The sequence below is a fragment of the Cynocephalus volans genome, chromosome 11, assembly GCF_027409185.1.
Source record: "Cynocephalus volans isolate mCynVol1 chromosome 11, mCynVol1.pri, whole genome shotgun sequence".
Lineage (NCBI taxonomy): Eukaryota > Metazoa > Chordata > Mammalia > Dermoptera > Cynocephalidae > Cynocephalus > Cynocephalus volans.
This window is the reverse complement of record NC_084470.1, coordinates 103672154-103688925: the sequence shown is the minus strand read 5'-3', so window position 1 is coordinate 103688925 and position 16772 is coordinate 103672154. Positions and strand designations below refer to the sequence as shown.

The 16772-nt window shown below is 38.3% G+C and overlaps 1 pseudogene; it reads left to right on the top strand.

Annotated features, from left to right (window-relative positions):
• Positions 1-11620: 11620 nt before the first annotated feature.
• Positions 11621-12427, top strand: LOC134390201 (mortality factor 4-like protein 2; annotated as a pseudogene).
• The last annotated feature ends 4345 nt before the right edge of the window (positions 12428-16772 follow it).

Sequence of the window (16772 nt, the reverse complement as noted above, 5' to 3'; positions counted from 1 at the left end):
AAGAAAATGATATACGAGTTGCACTTGTTAACGAAGTACAGATATCATGTAAAATTCTGAAAGGGCTTTACTGAGTACAATTTCTTATTCGAGTTACCTGCACTCTAACTGATCCTTGCCTGTGTTCCTGCATTTCCCCCAAAGTTCGTCTTTTGTGGATGTCATGTTCTTTTGTGCCTCTTGGCAGCAGTCACTTTCTCCAGTTAAACTAGGGCTCCTGCATCCGATTAATCAAGGGTGGAACCAGTATGAGGAGCCCCTAACACAGCCCTTGACACATAGAAGTCATTCAGTAAGTATTTGCTGAATTGATCCCAAGCCAGTATCCTGATATAAACTTTCTGATTCCTGGTTCCATGCACTGTTCTTTGTATCCAGGCTTTTCAAATGGAGGTATTTGAACTGAAGATATAATTTAGAGTAACAGGAGGACATAAAGCCTCAGAATAACATATCTCCCCAGGATGCCAGTTATTCCTGAGAATTAGGGGAGGAAAACGTTTTTGCATTTAATCAAAGCAGATATATTTTGGGTGGGAATAAAAAATTCAAATGAGTTTTCAGGGTAAATTGTGAGGCGGCAAAGAAATTTGTCTTTGCCATGGATCACATTGCACCATGCCTTGAGTGTCTTAGGGAAAGGGATGGGTGTACTCTTTTGGCTCCTTGAGATACTTTGAGAATATTTGAAAGACACTTCAGCCACCTGCTTCGTGTGGAATGCCTTCCTCTGTACTAGCTCTGTGAGACAAGCGTGACTGTGCATGAAATTCTGTATTACTCTTTATAGAAGAGGCATTTCACACTTTTGCTCTTGATTGAAGTTCCCTTCTACACATTTCTTTGTGTGCATATATGTTGGTTTTCCAAGGGGAGTTAAATTATTGAAGTCCCTACTATAAATCTATTTATTTATGTAATACTAGGGAATACAGGCTTCTTTGTAAGTTGTATTATGTAGATTAGTCATTCTTGAAGTGGAATAAAAGAAACTGAAACTCCTATTTCCCGCCCAGCTGGGCTCCATGTGATGGCCCTGCATGGTGGGCGTGCAGGAGAGAATGCTGAGATGGGGGTGGGCTTGAGGTGCAGATTGGCTGCACAGGTGGTGTCAAGCTGTGCCAGCCTGGTGCACTCTCCTCTTCCCTCCCTGTAGAGAAGCAACCACCACGTGAAGATCTCCCACAAGAGAGTAAAGAAGACCTTAGTATTCAGGGAACTGCAGCGCTCAGCAACTTGGATCAGCCCACAACTGATGACACAGGAGCCTCAGAGGTATCACAGAAGCCAGATACTGAGAACAACTTAGACCCAGGTAAAACATGCTCATTTTTCTACACGAAGCAGAGGCACGTCATAGAGAAAATGTTCTAGGAGATTTGTAGTCAAAGGTGGGAAATAGACGGGAAGATAATGCAGATACATAAGAGGTGTGTGTGTGTTTTTTTTTTTTTTTAAGAGATCCCAGAGCTAATTGAGAGAAAGGCAGGAGTTTAAAAATATGGTGTGAGGAAAGTCAAGACAGACTGGTTGGGCTCCCTCACCTCGTACCTGGCTGACCACAAGAGCATGTCTGTTGTAAATACGTTAACTGCACATGTGCGCCAAAGTGTTCCTTGGCTATCTGACTCGCACCCATGTGTTACTTGGCTATCTGACTCTAGTATAAAAGACAATGGCTCTGATCCATGAGGGGCTGAGCTCGCATCTGAATAAAGCATGTCATCCTTGCCAATGGCTCCCAGGATCTTTCCAATTACCTAGCTCATGACCTGCATATGAGGGGTCTGTGCCCTGTCTGCACAGGATGGGTTTGAAGGATCTGTGACTCAGTCTAGCAGGTGGAAATAAAAAATAGGAGAGGCCAGGGGCCATAACTAACCTACAAACCAATGTTTGGCTATCACTAACCTGTGTAGATCATTTTAATCTAAAGTATTATTCTTAAAAGGACTTATACTCTCAAATAGTAGTTTTCAACCAAAACAATAGCATCAGAAACTCTGGTGATGGCAACCAGCAGTCTGTGTCTAACAAGCCCTTCAGCAAGTTCTTGCCTGATGCTAGTTAGAGTTTGAGAACCACTGCTCTAAACCTCAAGAATTCTGTGGTTTTTTTCCCACCTTAACCCCCTTTTCCATAAATAGGATACAATGTAGTACAGTTCTTTTTCTGATTTGCTACCTAGACATGGTAAAACCAAAAAAAAAAAAAAAAAAAAAAAACAGGACAAACTTTAAAATACAGGGAAGGGTCCAGGTATCTGTATACTATGTGCTCATAGGAAGTAGTCAGAACTTTGCAGCATGTGACAGTCCGTTGTAGGCTGTCATTTGTCATTGCAGCACACAGTAAACTTCCAGTGGGAGATGAGAAAGTTTAAAATATTTTTTTAAAAACTCAATAATGGTATCAACAGCTTTCTAATGCTTGCATAGCTCACATTTAACCAGTGAATCAGAGAACAGCTGATTGTGTTATTTTGTCTGTCCAGTACGGGGGCATGATGACATTGTTACTGTTTTTTGTGTTTTTAGAGTTTCTGATCTCTGAGCACAGGTGCAGCATTACCCAGTGACACTGCAGGGCTGGGAAGCACTGGGCTGACACCTGCCCACCCCTGGCACACACACAAAGTATAGGAGGTCACAGCAGGGAAAGGAATAAAGCTAATTTGCAAAGGAATGACATCACAGAGGCCCCCCCATGTTCCAGAGAACATTGCATTCATATATAATACTCTCTACTTCTAAACTTGTTTAACTCAAAATGTTCTGCTGCTGAAGATGAGCTATGCACATTAAAACTTGTTACTCTCTTGCTCCGAAACTTTCAGGATTACGCAAAGTTCTGCTTCCAGAGTTAACAAATACTTTGCCCTATCTTTTATGTCCCACCACAAAATAACATCATTAACCTTCACAGGCAAGTCTTCCTAAATGCGTCTCCGTGCATTGCAGGCACTGAGGTGCTGACTTGATTGGGAAAACTTCACCAGAGGTTTCATAGATCCATAGTGGGTGGAACCTTCAGGTTGGGAGGGACCTTAGAGGCAACTAGTCCTACCCCTCACTAATTGATCAGCATTTTGGACTCCTAGCTGTTTGTAAGACATGCCCCAGGCTCATATAACACATACTGAATCCCACACCCCCACCGCCTCCTCACGTGGAGATACTTTCAGGTGTAAGTATCTACCACTTCCTCAGAGGCCTGAGGCAGTTCTCTGCCCTGTAAGCGATTCCCTTTGGTCTCTCTTGGTATTTACCCTCTTCTCTTTATGGAGCTGCCATTCATTCACAGAGAGGATACTTACTGCACACCTGCCGGGTGCCAGACCCTGTGGTGAGCACGAGTGCATTCTGCCTACATCTGCAAGCCAGGACGCACTCTTTTTCACTCCTCGTTTTTCTGAAGTTTTTACTAATTTGCTTCACCAGCACTAAACAAATGTTTGTTGAATGTGACTGTCTATATGGAGAAAGCTTAAAATTCTTGTTTTTCTCAATTCCCATGAGTAAATACTCCTATTGTTCCCGTAGTGGTTGTGTTGCCAGGGAGGTGATGGGGGACTGGTGGGTGTAGGGTGGGTTGGAGATTGTAAAGCTACACAACTATGCCAGTTGTTGGGTTAAGGCAATAGCTACACTAATTGTATGGCTAGGCATTTCCTAATTAAAGCAAAAACATTTCATTATTTTAGTTATACTAAGTTTCCATTTTGTATTGTCAAGGCTAGGGCTCAGACCATTCAAACCCATTGTACAGACTGGATCATAGACCCCTCACATGCAGGTCCATGCTAGGTAATTGGGAAAGATGCCAGGAGCCATTGGCAGATGACACGTGCTCAGTCCTCAGCAGTAGCAGTAGCAGCTTACAGCAGCAGCGGCGGTCGCCTCTCAGGGCATCCCAGGGGCACTGGCAGCAACAGCCTCCAGCAGCAGTAGCGGCCTCCCCCTGGCCCCGCAGGGGCATTCCGGGTTGGGGGCCCCCGTGGATCAGAGCCTCTTGTCCTTTATACTTATGTCCATAACCCAGGACACCTGGATGCACATATGCAATTACATTGGACAATAACCAAGGAATACCTGGGTGCACGTGCATATTTACATCAAATGCTCAGCAAGATTCTGAACATTTGAGGGGCCCTGAACATTTTCCTATATTTTCCCAACGGAGATATGTTCATTTTATAATTAAAGGGTTCGAAGGCTCCAATGGGGATTCTAAAGATTTTTCCTCTGTGCAATTGTCTTTAGGAGAAACACTTACTCAAGGCATAGTGACTAATACTTACTGCATACTCAGTAAATATTTAAACTGAAGAGAATCCTTATTCTAAAGTGTAAAATAAAATACTTGTTTTCCCCTCAATTTAGGGGAAAAACAATAGAAGGCACTAACAATAGAAGGCACTCCTGTCACTGCTGTTGATGCAAGAAAGCAACTAGAGACAAATGCTGAAGAGCCAGCAAGTGTTAATCCTTTGAAAAACACAATTCTTTCACTATTTTCATACATGGATTTATTTAACTAAGAGAGCAAGTTTGATACATACAGTTTCTTATAAACACAGTAGAATGTTGATTCTTACAGTTTTTAAGTTGATTTTGAGCATGAGCTGAAGACCTTAAAATATCTTTATGAAAATGCTACTGATCCTTTGAAGATAGCCCCTGAAATGAGCCATAGGTGTATGGCTTTGATGGGTTCCTAGTTCAGCACAAGAGGAGGATTTGCTGCTTGCCAGGGCTGGGCACACGTGTAAGAAATGGTTCTTCCCCTCAGGGATCTTTCGGTCTCGCTGGGAGATAAAGACAATCACTTGAAACATAATATGATACAGGCAGAAAGAAGTATTTACCTGAAGGTAGAACAGTATATTGAATAAATTGGATCATTGTGGTGGGACGATGCTGAGACAGGCTTGAAGCAGAGTCAAATGGCAGTTTGACATGTAGTTTGTGGTTGAATAGAAGGGCTGGGGGGGGGGGAGACGGGGGCAGCATTCAGCCAGACAGGAAATTACATGTTCAGAGAAATGGAGGCCTGAAGACGAGGTTACTTGATGAAGCCAGGGGAACGTGGGTGGTTGGTGGTGGTAGTGTGTGGGACCAGAGGGGGATGGTCTGTGAAGGGAGGCAGGGTGAGTCATGTGTGCCGTGAAGAGTGGCATTAGGCCACTCATTTTAAGTGGGAAAGGGATTGGTCAGATGTGTTTCTTAGAAATAGTCATTTTGGCAGAATGTTTATTCAGATTGATCTTTCTGAAGAGAGTCATGACCCAAATGAGGCATTTAATCTGTTTAGAAGTTTATCTAAGCTTTTTAGGATTTAGCTCCCCCTTGTGGTATTTGCGGAAATTGGACATTTCTTTAGAAAATTATGGAAATGTACAAGCTTTCAGAAGTTGAAGGCTAAGTTGCCTTTAGGGCTGTGGAGAAAGTATCCTTTTCAACAAATGTACAGTATTTTCCTCTAGGTTTTATTATTGCAAGATATCTATAGGGAAGAGGGTTTTTGTTTTTTGTAGTTGCTGTTATCGTTCTATAAAATGCATGGGTTTTGAACCAGGATGATCTGGTTTCCAATCCCAAAGCCATCATTTAGAAGTTTGGTCAAATCACGAAACTTTGAATCTCAGCTTCCTCATCTGATAAATGAAGACAAACCCTACAGCAGTTGTTGTGCAAACTCAATGATTAGACAATGTTAAGTGTGGTGCAGTGCCTGGAATTTCATAGGATCCCGTTCTCCACCTGATTCCCACTTGCAGGGCTAGAGGGCAGTGTAAAAACATTGAATACCTGGGGAATTCAGGAGAAAGACCACCAAGATGGGAAAGATGGAGAAAATAATCAAACCATTTTTCAATTTTCTCCATGGTCGTGGTGGTAGCAGCTGCCTGGATGAAGGTGTGTGTGATCCATGCAGTTAGCATGATGAAATCTTCAGTGATGGAGGCAGTCTCAGAACTCAGAATTTAATTATCAGAATGAATCGTCATCACTTGAAAAAGTTATCCACCTCCAGATGTGGGGAAGATTCTTTTTTATTGTATGTCTAGATATGAACAGTGCCCTCTTGTAGGCCTGTGTGACATGATGCGTTGTAGGACACGTCTGTGATTGGTTGTGACAAGGGAAGACACAGCCATGAATCGTAAGATAGAAGTGCTGGCTCCGTGTTACAGATGCTGATGTGAAAGGGATTGTCAAAAAAGGATTTTGATGGCCCAATATGTACAAGACATTGTGCTAGTAACAAAAGATTCCAAGAGGTATAAAGCATAGTTCTGATTTTTGAAAGGCTTAAGAAAATGTCTTAGCAAATATCTACAAAAACCGGGAAATGTGAAGAATATGGGAAATAGTTTATCTTAAATGTCCAATAGATCATGTAGATAATTACTCGACAGGGCTTAGGGAGTAATGGGATGCTGATGTGATTGGGAAACCTGCACCAGAGGTCAGATTCATTGATCAATATTTAGTAAAACCTTATGTAAGAGGTCTCAGAAGGCTACTAGCCCAACTTCTCACTAGTTGCAGTTATTTCTTCTACTCCAGCCCTGACAAGTGATTTTTAGTTCTGTGCATCATCAGTTCCTGGTAGAGCCACCTACATTCCAAGGCTACGCACTCCTCTGCTGGCTAGTTCATTCTTATATTGACTCCAAATTTTCTTCCACATGATTTCCTCTTTAGAATCTAATTCCCTTTTTACATAGTGAACCCTTAAACATTTGAAGTTATGTCTTAATTTTTTTAGCATCTTATCATGGGACATTTCAAACATGCTAAAGCAGAGAAGCCATGGGCCCATCATCCAACTTAACAATAATTCCTTAATATCACCCAATATTTGGCATATTTAAAATCCCTTTTCCTCCTTTTTTTCCTGCCTCCATTTTTTTTAACTTTGGTAAAATATACATAACATAAAATTTACTCTCTTAACCATTTTGAAGTGTGCAGCTAAGTGGTATTAAATATATTCATAATATTGGTAACCATCATGCTCTCCTTTTAAAAATTGTTCTTGTTCAAATTAGGATCCTTCTGAGGTCCTGGTGTTGTAATAGATTGATATGTATCTTAACTCAACTTTAATCACATATAAATTACATATAATTAAAATGTACCTATTGATATAAGTAATTACCCTACACAGGTATTGCTTAAAATTCAGCCCAGAACTGAAGAACCCCTTGCAGAAGTCTGAAACTCTGTTCCTTTGTAGTCCTATCTTTCTGTTGCCTTTCCCTGTGTATTTCAGGTACCTTAGTCTCCCCAAACTCCGATTGCTGCCTCCACAGTGGGATTGATGTATTCTGCCTGCGTTTTCCCTCCCTGCACTGAGGTCTAGAAAGTGCCTCCAGGGAGAAAGCTGGGTGGTCCCAGGGCTTGCCAATTTGTTTTCTTTATCTCAGGGATCACAGGTGTGCTGCCTGTTCTCTATCTGAAAAACAGTTGTTTTCATATATTTTATCAAGTTTTCTAGTCACTTTCAGTCGGAGGATTGAAAGTAGTTAGATGCAAATTCAATTTTGTTTGGCAAGAATCAGGAAACATTTAACATCTGGGTGTTACTCTTTTACTTTTTTTTTTTTCTGATGTCAATCATCATCGGTGACATTAACTAGACCTGTCACTATATTACAGGCTGCAAAATGATGATAGTCTCATTGTATTGTTCCTTCTTCATTTAAAGTCTGGGACAATTCTACAAAGAGAAACTACGATCAACTATTCTTTACACTGAGATTTGGTATGTATAGTTAAGGCAGGGTAATTTTTTTTTTTTCTTAACTTAAACGGTTTTCAAAACAATGAGTTGTCTTTCCAGCATTATCCAGTGATGCCCAAAAGGTGGTTTTGTTTGTTTTTTCTTATGTTTATTTTGTCGTTATGGATTTAAAAATCTTTGGTGTGTTTCAGTCCAATCAAGGATATTGATCATTCTGAGTGATGCTCAATTTCTCTCATCTTTGGCTACTGCGAGACTCCTCAGCTTGGCTCTTGCGACCTTTTTTGTCACCATCTACTGGTCATTGTAACCTTCCTTGCCTCCTAGCATGACAAAGTGATCACAGCTCATCTTGTACATTTCCTACCAAGATCTTGAAGGAACTGTTTCTCTAAACAGCCCTTGTTCCTTTTAATGGATAATTGTATTTAGAGACTACATTCTGGTGCTGAGATTGCTTATTGCTTTTGAGTTGGCCATCATTTCTAGGCCTTTTCAGAGGACAAAGCTAGGAAATATGTGGGATTTTTTATGTGAATATTCATCAGAATGTCATATGGTTACTCCCAATCAAAATTCAGGATGCCAGAGAGATTTTTCTTTCATCTAACATTTGTTTTTCCTCTGATGATGGAAATCCCAGTTTTCAATGACATCAACATATATTTACCTTATTTTACAATAGTCATATGAGCATTAAAAATACACATATCAGCACTACCACAAACAGTAATTGATTGAAAATATTTTAAGACTGTTTAGCAGTTCCTTTGTCTTTAAGGTATATCCCACTAGGGTGACTTTGAAAAACACTCTTTTATGTGGTCTTGCTACCAACTTGATACATAGGTGGTTTCATTTTTCTTTCAAGTTTTAGAGCCTACTTTTAAAGGTTTTTGTTTGTTTGTTTAATAATTATCTAAGATGTTTACAGGATCCAAAGTCAGTTTGTAAAACAAGGTGTATTTGGAGAACTCTAGCTTTTGTCCCAGTCCCATTCAGTCTGTTCTAACCCTTCTCTATAGGTAACTTTTAAAATTAATTTTAAAATAAGCAAATGATTTCCATATCCAGCCATGATAGCTTTACAACTACTGGCTTTACCCTCCCAAATGAAACTACTAAAAAGAAAATACCAGGCAAAATAAATAACATAACATTTTTTCAGCCACTGGACATCAGGCAACAAAGGACAGTAATGTCTGAATGATAAGGAAAAAATGCTGTGAGTACAGTTGTCCCAGCTTACAGTGTTAAGAAAGTTCCCAGGCTGTGGCACAGAAGGGAAGAACCAAGTGGAGCCAGTGGACACCCTGAGCTGAGAGAGTGGTCAGAGTCCATAGAGAAGAGGGCAGCTGGAATTCACAGGATGGAGAACCAGGAGGAGAGAGCTACATGCCGAGAAAACTCTGGAGATCCATTAAGAGTCCCCTTCATTCATCACAGTACTGATCAGCTCAAGAGTATGACAAAACTACTGGAAGTCCGAGCTGTGGGACACTTTTAAGCAACTAAATGTAACTGGAGAGTAGAGACAGTACCTATAAAGCTATCGTGGCTGGATATGGAATCCAACCTACATGTAACTGGGATCCCTGTAGAAGAGGAGACAAGAGGTATTCAGAAAAATATTTGAAGGAAAAATGGCTGAAAGACTTCCAAAATTTATGAAAACTATAAACCCATAGATCTAAGAAGCTCAATGAAACCCAAGCACAAGACGCATGAAGAAAACTACACCAAGGTTTATCATAATCAAATTGCTCAAAACAAGTGATAAAGAGCAATCTCAAAAACAGCCAAAGAAGAAAGACATTTTACATAGAGAGGAACTAAGATAAGGATTACTTTGGGTTTCTCGTCATAAACAAGGCATGAGAGAATACAGTGGAGTAATATCTTTAGTATATTTGAAGAACGATATTATTGACCTAAAGTATCATACCCAGCGAAATATCTTTCAAAACCAAAGTTGAGACAAAGAATATTACAACATCTAATAGTGGAAAGAATTCCGTAGCACACTTGCCATAAGAAATGTTAAAGGACATATGGGGCAGTCACCAAGAAAAAAGAAATGTTAAAGGAAGTTCTTTAGGCATAAGGGAAATAACAACAGATGGAAGTTATGGAGCTACACAAAGGAGTGAAGAATGCCGGAAATGAGGACCACATGGGTAAATATATAAAACCGTTTTCATATTATTTAAATATCAGTGTAAATGGGATTTAGAAAATACATAAAAGTAAAACATATGCCCATAGTATAAAGGTCAGAAGGGGGGAAAATGGTATTAACTATCATCAAGTGTTGCTTTGCGTTGCTTCGCCCCCACAGAATTCTCACCCCACTTCCCCTGGGTGACGGAGATGCAAAGGATTACTCAAAGCCCATCTCTACTGTGCAGCGAGAGGCCCCAAAGTGGTTAATCTCCCTTTGGGACCCTCAAGAGAGAGGCATCCCTTCCTTGGGAAATTAACACTGACATGGGGTTCTCTTCCTGCATTTATTTTCCAGACCAGGAAGTTACAGGAAGAGACATAGGTGGGGTTATAGTTTAACAGTATAGGCTGGTAACTTTCAGTGAAACAAGCCAGATGACATTCCAGTAGACAAGTAAATGGTCCTAGCAACAAGTTTGATCTTAGCAAACATTCCTTCTTAACAGCAATCTCTCAGTATCCTTACATAACCATCAGTAACTAGTCTGTCTTTTGAGCCAGCAAACTGCTGTGCCACAATCCCTATTTTGCAACAGAGAATTATACCCTGAGGAAAATTTCCTGTCCTTGCAAGGTCAATATTTGAAACTGCAAGGCTTTGGAAAACCAGGCCCTGTGAAGTATATATACTCTATATAGTATATTCCACAATCAAGTTCTTATTATAGACATGAAGTAGTGCAGTGTCATTTGAAGGAGGCCTATGATTAAGTTAAAGATGTATATACTATAAACCCTAAAACAACCACAAAATAACAATACAGGAAGTTATAGCTACTAAGCCCACAAAGGAAATAAGTTAGAGTCTTTAAAAAGACTCAACTGATCCAAAGGAAGGCAGAATAAGAGGGAAAAGGGAACAGAGAACAAATGGGATAAATGGAAGAAAAGGTGATGCTGAGTTTAAACTTAACCATATCAATAATCACAGTAAGTGGAAATTGTCTAAATACCCCAATTAAAAGGCAGAGATTGTCAGGTTGGGTAAAGAAGCATGACTCAACTACATGTCTACCAGGATCACCCTTCAAATAAAAAAACATATCCCACACTCATCCTAGTCCATTGAAAGCTGGAGTGACTATATTAAACCAGACAAAGGAGATTCCAGAGCAAAGTATATTACCAGGGATAAAGAAAGTTATTTCTTTAAGGAGTCAGTGAATTAAGACAATATAACAATTCTAAATACTTGTGCTCCTAATAATAGACCTTCAAAATACATGAAGCAGGCTATGGCAGTTGTAGGAACAGCAGAGATCACACATCAGCTGCTGGGAAGAACTGGATTTCAGGTCACCATCAGAAAAGCTAAGTTTGCTGTACAGTAAGGATCAGATTGGATCTTGATTGCAGAACCGTCCCTGATTGCAGAATCTTGGATGATTTCACAAAAGTTCTTCAACTTTGCAGAACCTGCTTTCCTTTCCAGGTTATGTCTCCTACTTCACCCTTTGAGACCATCCCAGAAGATCTATAAGAGTCCATCTGGGAACTCACTAGGCGTTCTTGGGAGGAAAAAAAGGAAGATTGTTGGTTGGAATAAATACAGGGTTGAATGAGTTCCAGAAAGCAGGGTTCTCAAACTCATGGACAACAATTCAACTTCAAAAAACCAACTAGAAGCAACACTCAGAGAAGTAAGATGAGAGGGTCCTGTTCAGGAAAGAAGACAGCTGGTCCACAGCAGAAGAATCTTGAACCAGCTCTCCCAGGATGTTGGGGGGTCGCTCAGCAGACAACCTCCCTTCAGAATCCATTAGGAACACAAAAAAACAAACAAACAGAAGACTCCTGGAAATGGAGATGGTGGCAGTGCCAGCAAAGCACTTCAGCCCCCTCGGAAGAAAAGGGCCCATGCAGACCATACTGTTGAAAGTGAAGTGGTATTTAAGAACAGGATGGAAGTTAAAGTGAAGATTCTTGTAGAATTAAAACCATGGCTTGCTGAGGACTGGGACTTAGTTACAAGGCAGAAGCAGCTCTTTCAACTCCTAAGAGAAACATATATGCCATTCTGGAGGAGTATGTGAATTGCAAGAAATCACAGAGAAACATCAATAGTAATGAATACCCAGTTAATGAAATTGCTGCAGGAATAAAAGAATATTTCAACATGGTGTTGGGCACTCAGCTGCTTGACAAATTTGAGAGGCTCTAGTATGCTGCAATCCTCTCAGCTCACCCTGATGCACCAATGTCATAGTTTTACAGAGCGCTACACCTACTGAGATTATTTACAAGAATCGGAGCAATGTTGGCATATACACCCCTTGGTGAGAAGAGCCTTCTGTTATTGTTGGGCTATTTACATGATTTCCAAAAATATCTGGCAAGGAATTCCACAAGGATTGCAAGCTTTTTTTCTCATTTCAAAGTTGCTGCTAGTATATGCAGTAATATGCCAAAGAATAAACATTCAGTAAAACATTTTGTTGCCTACACTAGTTGACCATATTCCTTGGTGGTTCTATCCCTTTGACACTACACAATTTTCTATATGTGTTAATGCTACTGACTTAATGTCCTGATCAATCATGCTTATTAATGCACGATTAATCCCAGTTACTACCCTGATTCCTAGTGCCAAATGATTCAACTTAATGTACATACTTGAAAACCCATGCATTTGTGCTCTTTTTTTTAAATGGTGCTTGAAGTGAAACAGCCCATCCTGTCTGCTAGTCCATCTATGCTGTTTCTTAGGTATACTATCTTTAAGTTGCTGAAGGATGGTGGTTTGTTTAATGGTTTTTGTATTTGATTCTAATGCACATTCTAACATGATAGAGGCAATGCATTATTGTGTAACCAAGCTTTTGGGGAAAAGTTGATATTTTAGGAATTGTATTTCAGATCTTCAATAAAATTTGTTTCTAAATTTCAAAGCAGCAAAAAACTAATATACATGAAGTAAAAATTGATAGAACTACCAGGAAAAAATGAATTTACAATTATAATTAGAGATTTCAATACTCACCTCTCAATAATTAATAGAACAGTAAGAATCTAGAAGGTGTGAACATCATCAACCATCTTATTACTATTGACATTTACAGAAGAGTGAAAAGCATATTCTTTTTAGTGTACATGGAGCTTTTACCAAAATAAACCCTATTCTGGCCATAAAACAGGTCTCAATAAATGTGAAAGGATTCAAAGCATACTAAGTACGTTCTGTGACCATAACAAAATTAAATTAGGAATCAATGAAAAAATCTGGAAAATCCTCAAATATTTGGAAACTAAATGATACACTTTAAATAACTTATGAGTTAAAGTCAATGGGGAAATTAGTATTTTGAGCTGAATGAGAGTGAAATCACAACATGTCAAATTTGTACAATGCCACTAAAGCACTGCTTGGAAATTTATAGCACTACCTATATTAGGTAAAAAGAAAATCTCAAATCAGTGACCTCAGTTTTCACCAAAGCAGACTAGAAAAAGAAGCATAAAGTGATTCCCAAGTAAGGAGAAGAAAAGAAATAATACAGATAAGAGCATAAGTCAATGGAATAGAAAACAAAAGGAACATAGAGAAAATCAATGAAACCAAAAGCTGGTTCTTTGAGAGTAATAAAATTGATCAACTTCTAGCCAAAGTGATCAGGAAAAGGAGAGGCGACACAGATTACCAATATCAGCAGTCACTGAGGAGCATCACCCTAGGTTCTACCGATATTCAATGATAACAAGGGAACGCTACGAACAACTTAGGCCAATTAACTTGACAATTTAGATGAAGGAATTCCATCTAATACACAAATTGGAAACGCTCACTCATGAAGAAATAGGCGACCTCAATAACCTTGTAAGTATAAAAGAAATTGAATTCATACTTAAAAACTTTTCCACAAAGAAAACTCCAGCGCATATGGCTTCACTGGTAAATTCTATTAAACCTATAAGGAAGAAATAATACTAATTCTACACAAACTCTTCTAGAAAATTGAAGAACAGAAAATACTTCCTATCTAAGTGAAACCAGTGTTATGATATGAAAACAAGACAAACAAGAAAAAAAAAACACAGACCAGTATCTCTCATGAACATAGGAACAAAAAGTCTAAACAAAATTTTAGCAGATCAAATTTAACAGTATATAAAAAGGAAAATACATTATGATCACATAGGTTTTATCCCAAGAATGCAAGTTTCATCTAACATTTGAAAAGTTACAGTTAAGTAGGAGGAATAAGTTTTACTGTTCCATTACACAGTAGGGTGACTCTAGTTAACAGTAATATATTATATATTTCAAAATAGCTAGAATTTGAATGCTCTCACCTCAAGGAAATGATAAATGTCTGAGGTGCTAATTACCATAATTTAATTACTACATACTTTATACATGTATTAAAACATCACACTGTGCTCCATAAATATGTACAAATGTGTCTAAATTAAAAATAAATTAATTAAACTGGCTAGCCAGTTAGTTCAGTTGGATAAAGCATGTTGTTATAACACTGAGGTCAAGGGTTCAGAGCCCTGTACCAAGCAGCTGCAAAAAAAAAAAAAAAAAAAAAAAAAAAAAAGACAAAACAAAATCAGTGTAATTCACCATGATGACAAACTTAGAAAAGACAATCCATATGTACAGCTCAATAGACACAGAAAAAGAATTTGAAAAAATAATCCAACATGCATTACTGCTGGAAAAAGAAAGTCAACAAACTAGGAATAGAAGAGAACTTAAATAGGCTCTATGAAAATCTTATGATAATATCATATTTAATGGTGAATGATTGAATGCTTTTTCCCACAATCAGAAAGCAAAACATGGATGTCTACTCTCATCACATCTATTAGACATCATGCTGAGGTTCAGTAAGGCAAGAGCCAGTACATTAAGGTAAGAAAAAGAAATAAAATGCACCCAGATTGGGGAGGAAGAAGTAAAATTGTTTATTTGCAGAAAACATGAACATCTATGCATAAAATATGGTGTGACCTACAAAAAAGCTACTAGAGCTAATAAAGGAGTTTTGTAAAGTTGCCAGAAAAAGATTTACATCTAAAGCAATTTTATTTCTACATACTAGCAATAAATAATTGGGAATTGAAATTTTAAGAAATTTCCAAGTACAACAGTATAAAAAGAATGCAGTACCTAAAGATAAGTATGTCAAAAAATGTGTAAGACATATACATTGAAAACTATAAAATACTGCTGAAATTAAGGAAGACCGAAATTTATAGAGAAATATATCTTGTTTATAATTCAGAAGACTAAATATATTGTTAAGTTGTCAGTTATCCAGTTTGATCACTAGAATCAACATAATTACATTCAAATTCCCCGCAGGATTTTTTTTTTTTTTATAGAAAATGTGGGGCCGAGCCTGTGGCGCACTCGGGAGAGTGCGGCGCAGGGAGCGCAGCGACACTCCTGCCGCTGGTTTGGATCTTATATAGGAATGGCCGGTGCACTCACTGGCTGAGGACTGGTCACAAAAAAGACAGAAAAAAAAAAATGTGAAGCTGATTCTACAGTTCTTATGGAAAATAGAAAGGTCCTAGAGTAGACCAAACATTACATAATTTCAAGACTTTATAAGTAATCAGGACAGCTGACAAATAGATCAATGAAACAGAACAGAGAATCCAGAAATAGATCCACACATATCTGGCAATAAACTTCTGACAAAGGTGGAAAGAAAATTAAATGGAGAAAAGAATGTCTTTTCAACAAATGGAACTATTGGCTATTTCTGTGCAAACAATCACCGATACCTCGTGTCATATTCATAAACTCATTCAAAATGGGTTATAGACTTTAATGTAAAACCTAAAACTATAAAAGTTGTAGGCAAAACAAGAGAAAATTTCTGTTGAACTTGGGTTAGGCAAAGATTTCTTAGATTTGACATCAGAAGCATGATTCATGAAAGTGAAAGTTGATAATTTGGACTTTATCAAAACAAACACTTTTCAAACTAAATGATAAATACAAACCACAGACTGGGAAAAATTCACTACAGAGCATCTGTTTAATAAAGGGCTTGTATCCAAAATATATAAAGAACTCTTAAAGCTCATTTGAGAAAAAAGCCCAGAAAAACATAACAGTAAAATAAACACTTTACCAAAGATTTGTGGGTAGCAAAGAAGCACATTTTAAAATGCTCAGCATCATTAATTGTCCAATTTAAACCACAATGAGTTACCACTACACATTTATTAGAATAGCTAAAATTTGAAAGACTGATTATACCAAGTGCCACGTTTTGTTTTGTTGTTTAATATTCTGGAAACCATATTTTATATATAACAGTATAAAAATTATTTTGTTTCTTTTTTATAGCTGCACAGTATTCTTTGGTTTATTCAATGTCTCTTTTATTGATGGACATTTTATTTCCACTCTTGTTACTATAAATAATACTGGATTAACATAGTTTTGTGCATATATATTTTCAACATTCGTTGTTCTCCAATATCTTTGAGATAGAGCTTTAGAAGTGGGATTGTTGAGTCAATGGGTAAATACACACTTAACTTTGGGCGATGTTGCAAAATTCCCATTCTTAGGGGTTGTATCATTTTGCATAGTGATCAGCAATGCATGAGAGTGGCTATTTTCACCACATTCACTCACCAGCAGAGTACAAGGTATTTCAAAAAGCTTATGGAAAGATTCGTATTATCTTTTAATTCTGTTTTTCCACAGACTTTTTGAAGTATCCTCATATGTGGTCACAGATTTGGATCTGGCCAAGGTAAGTGAGAAATGGCATCTCAGTGTAGGCTTTATTTGTATTTCTTTTATTATGAACAGGGCAGAGTGTGTT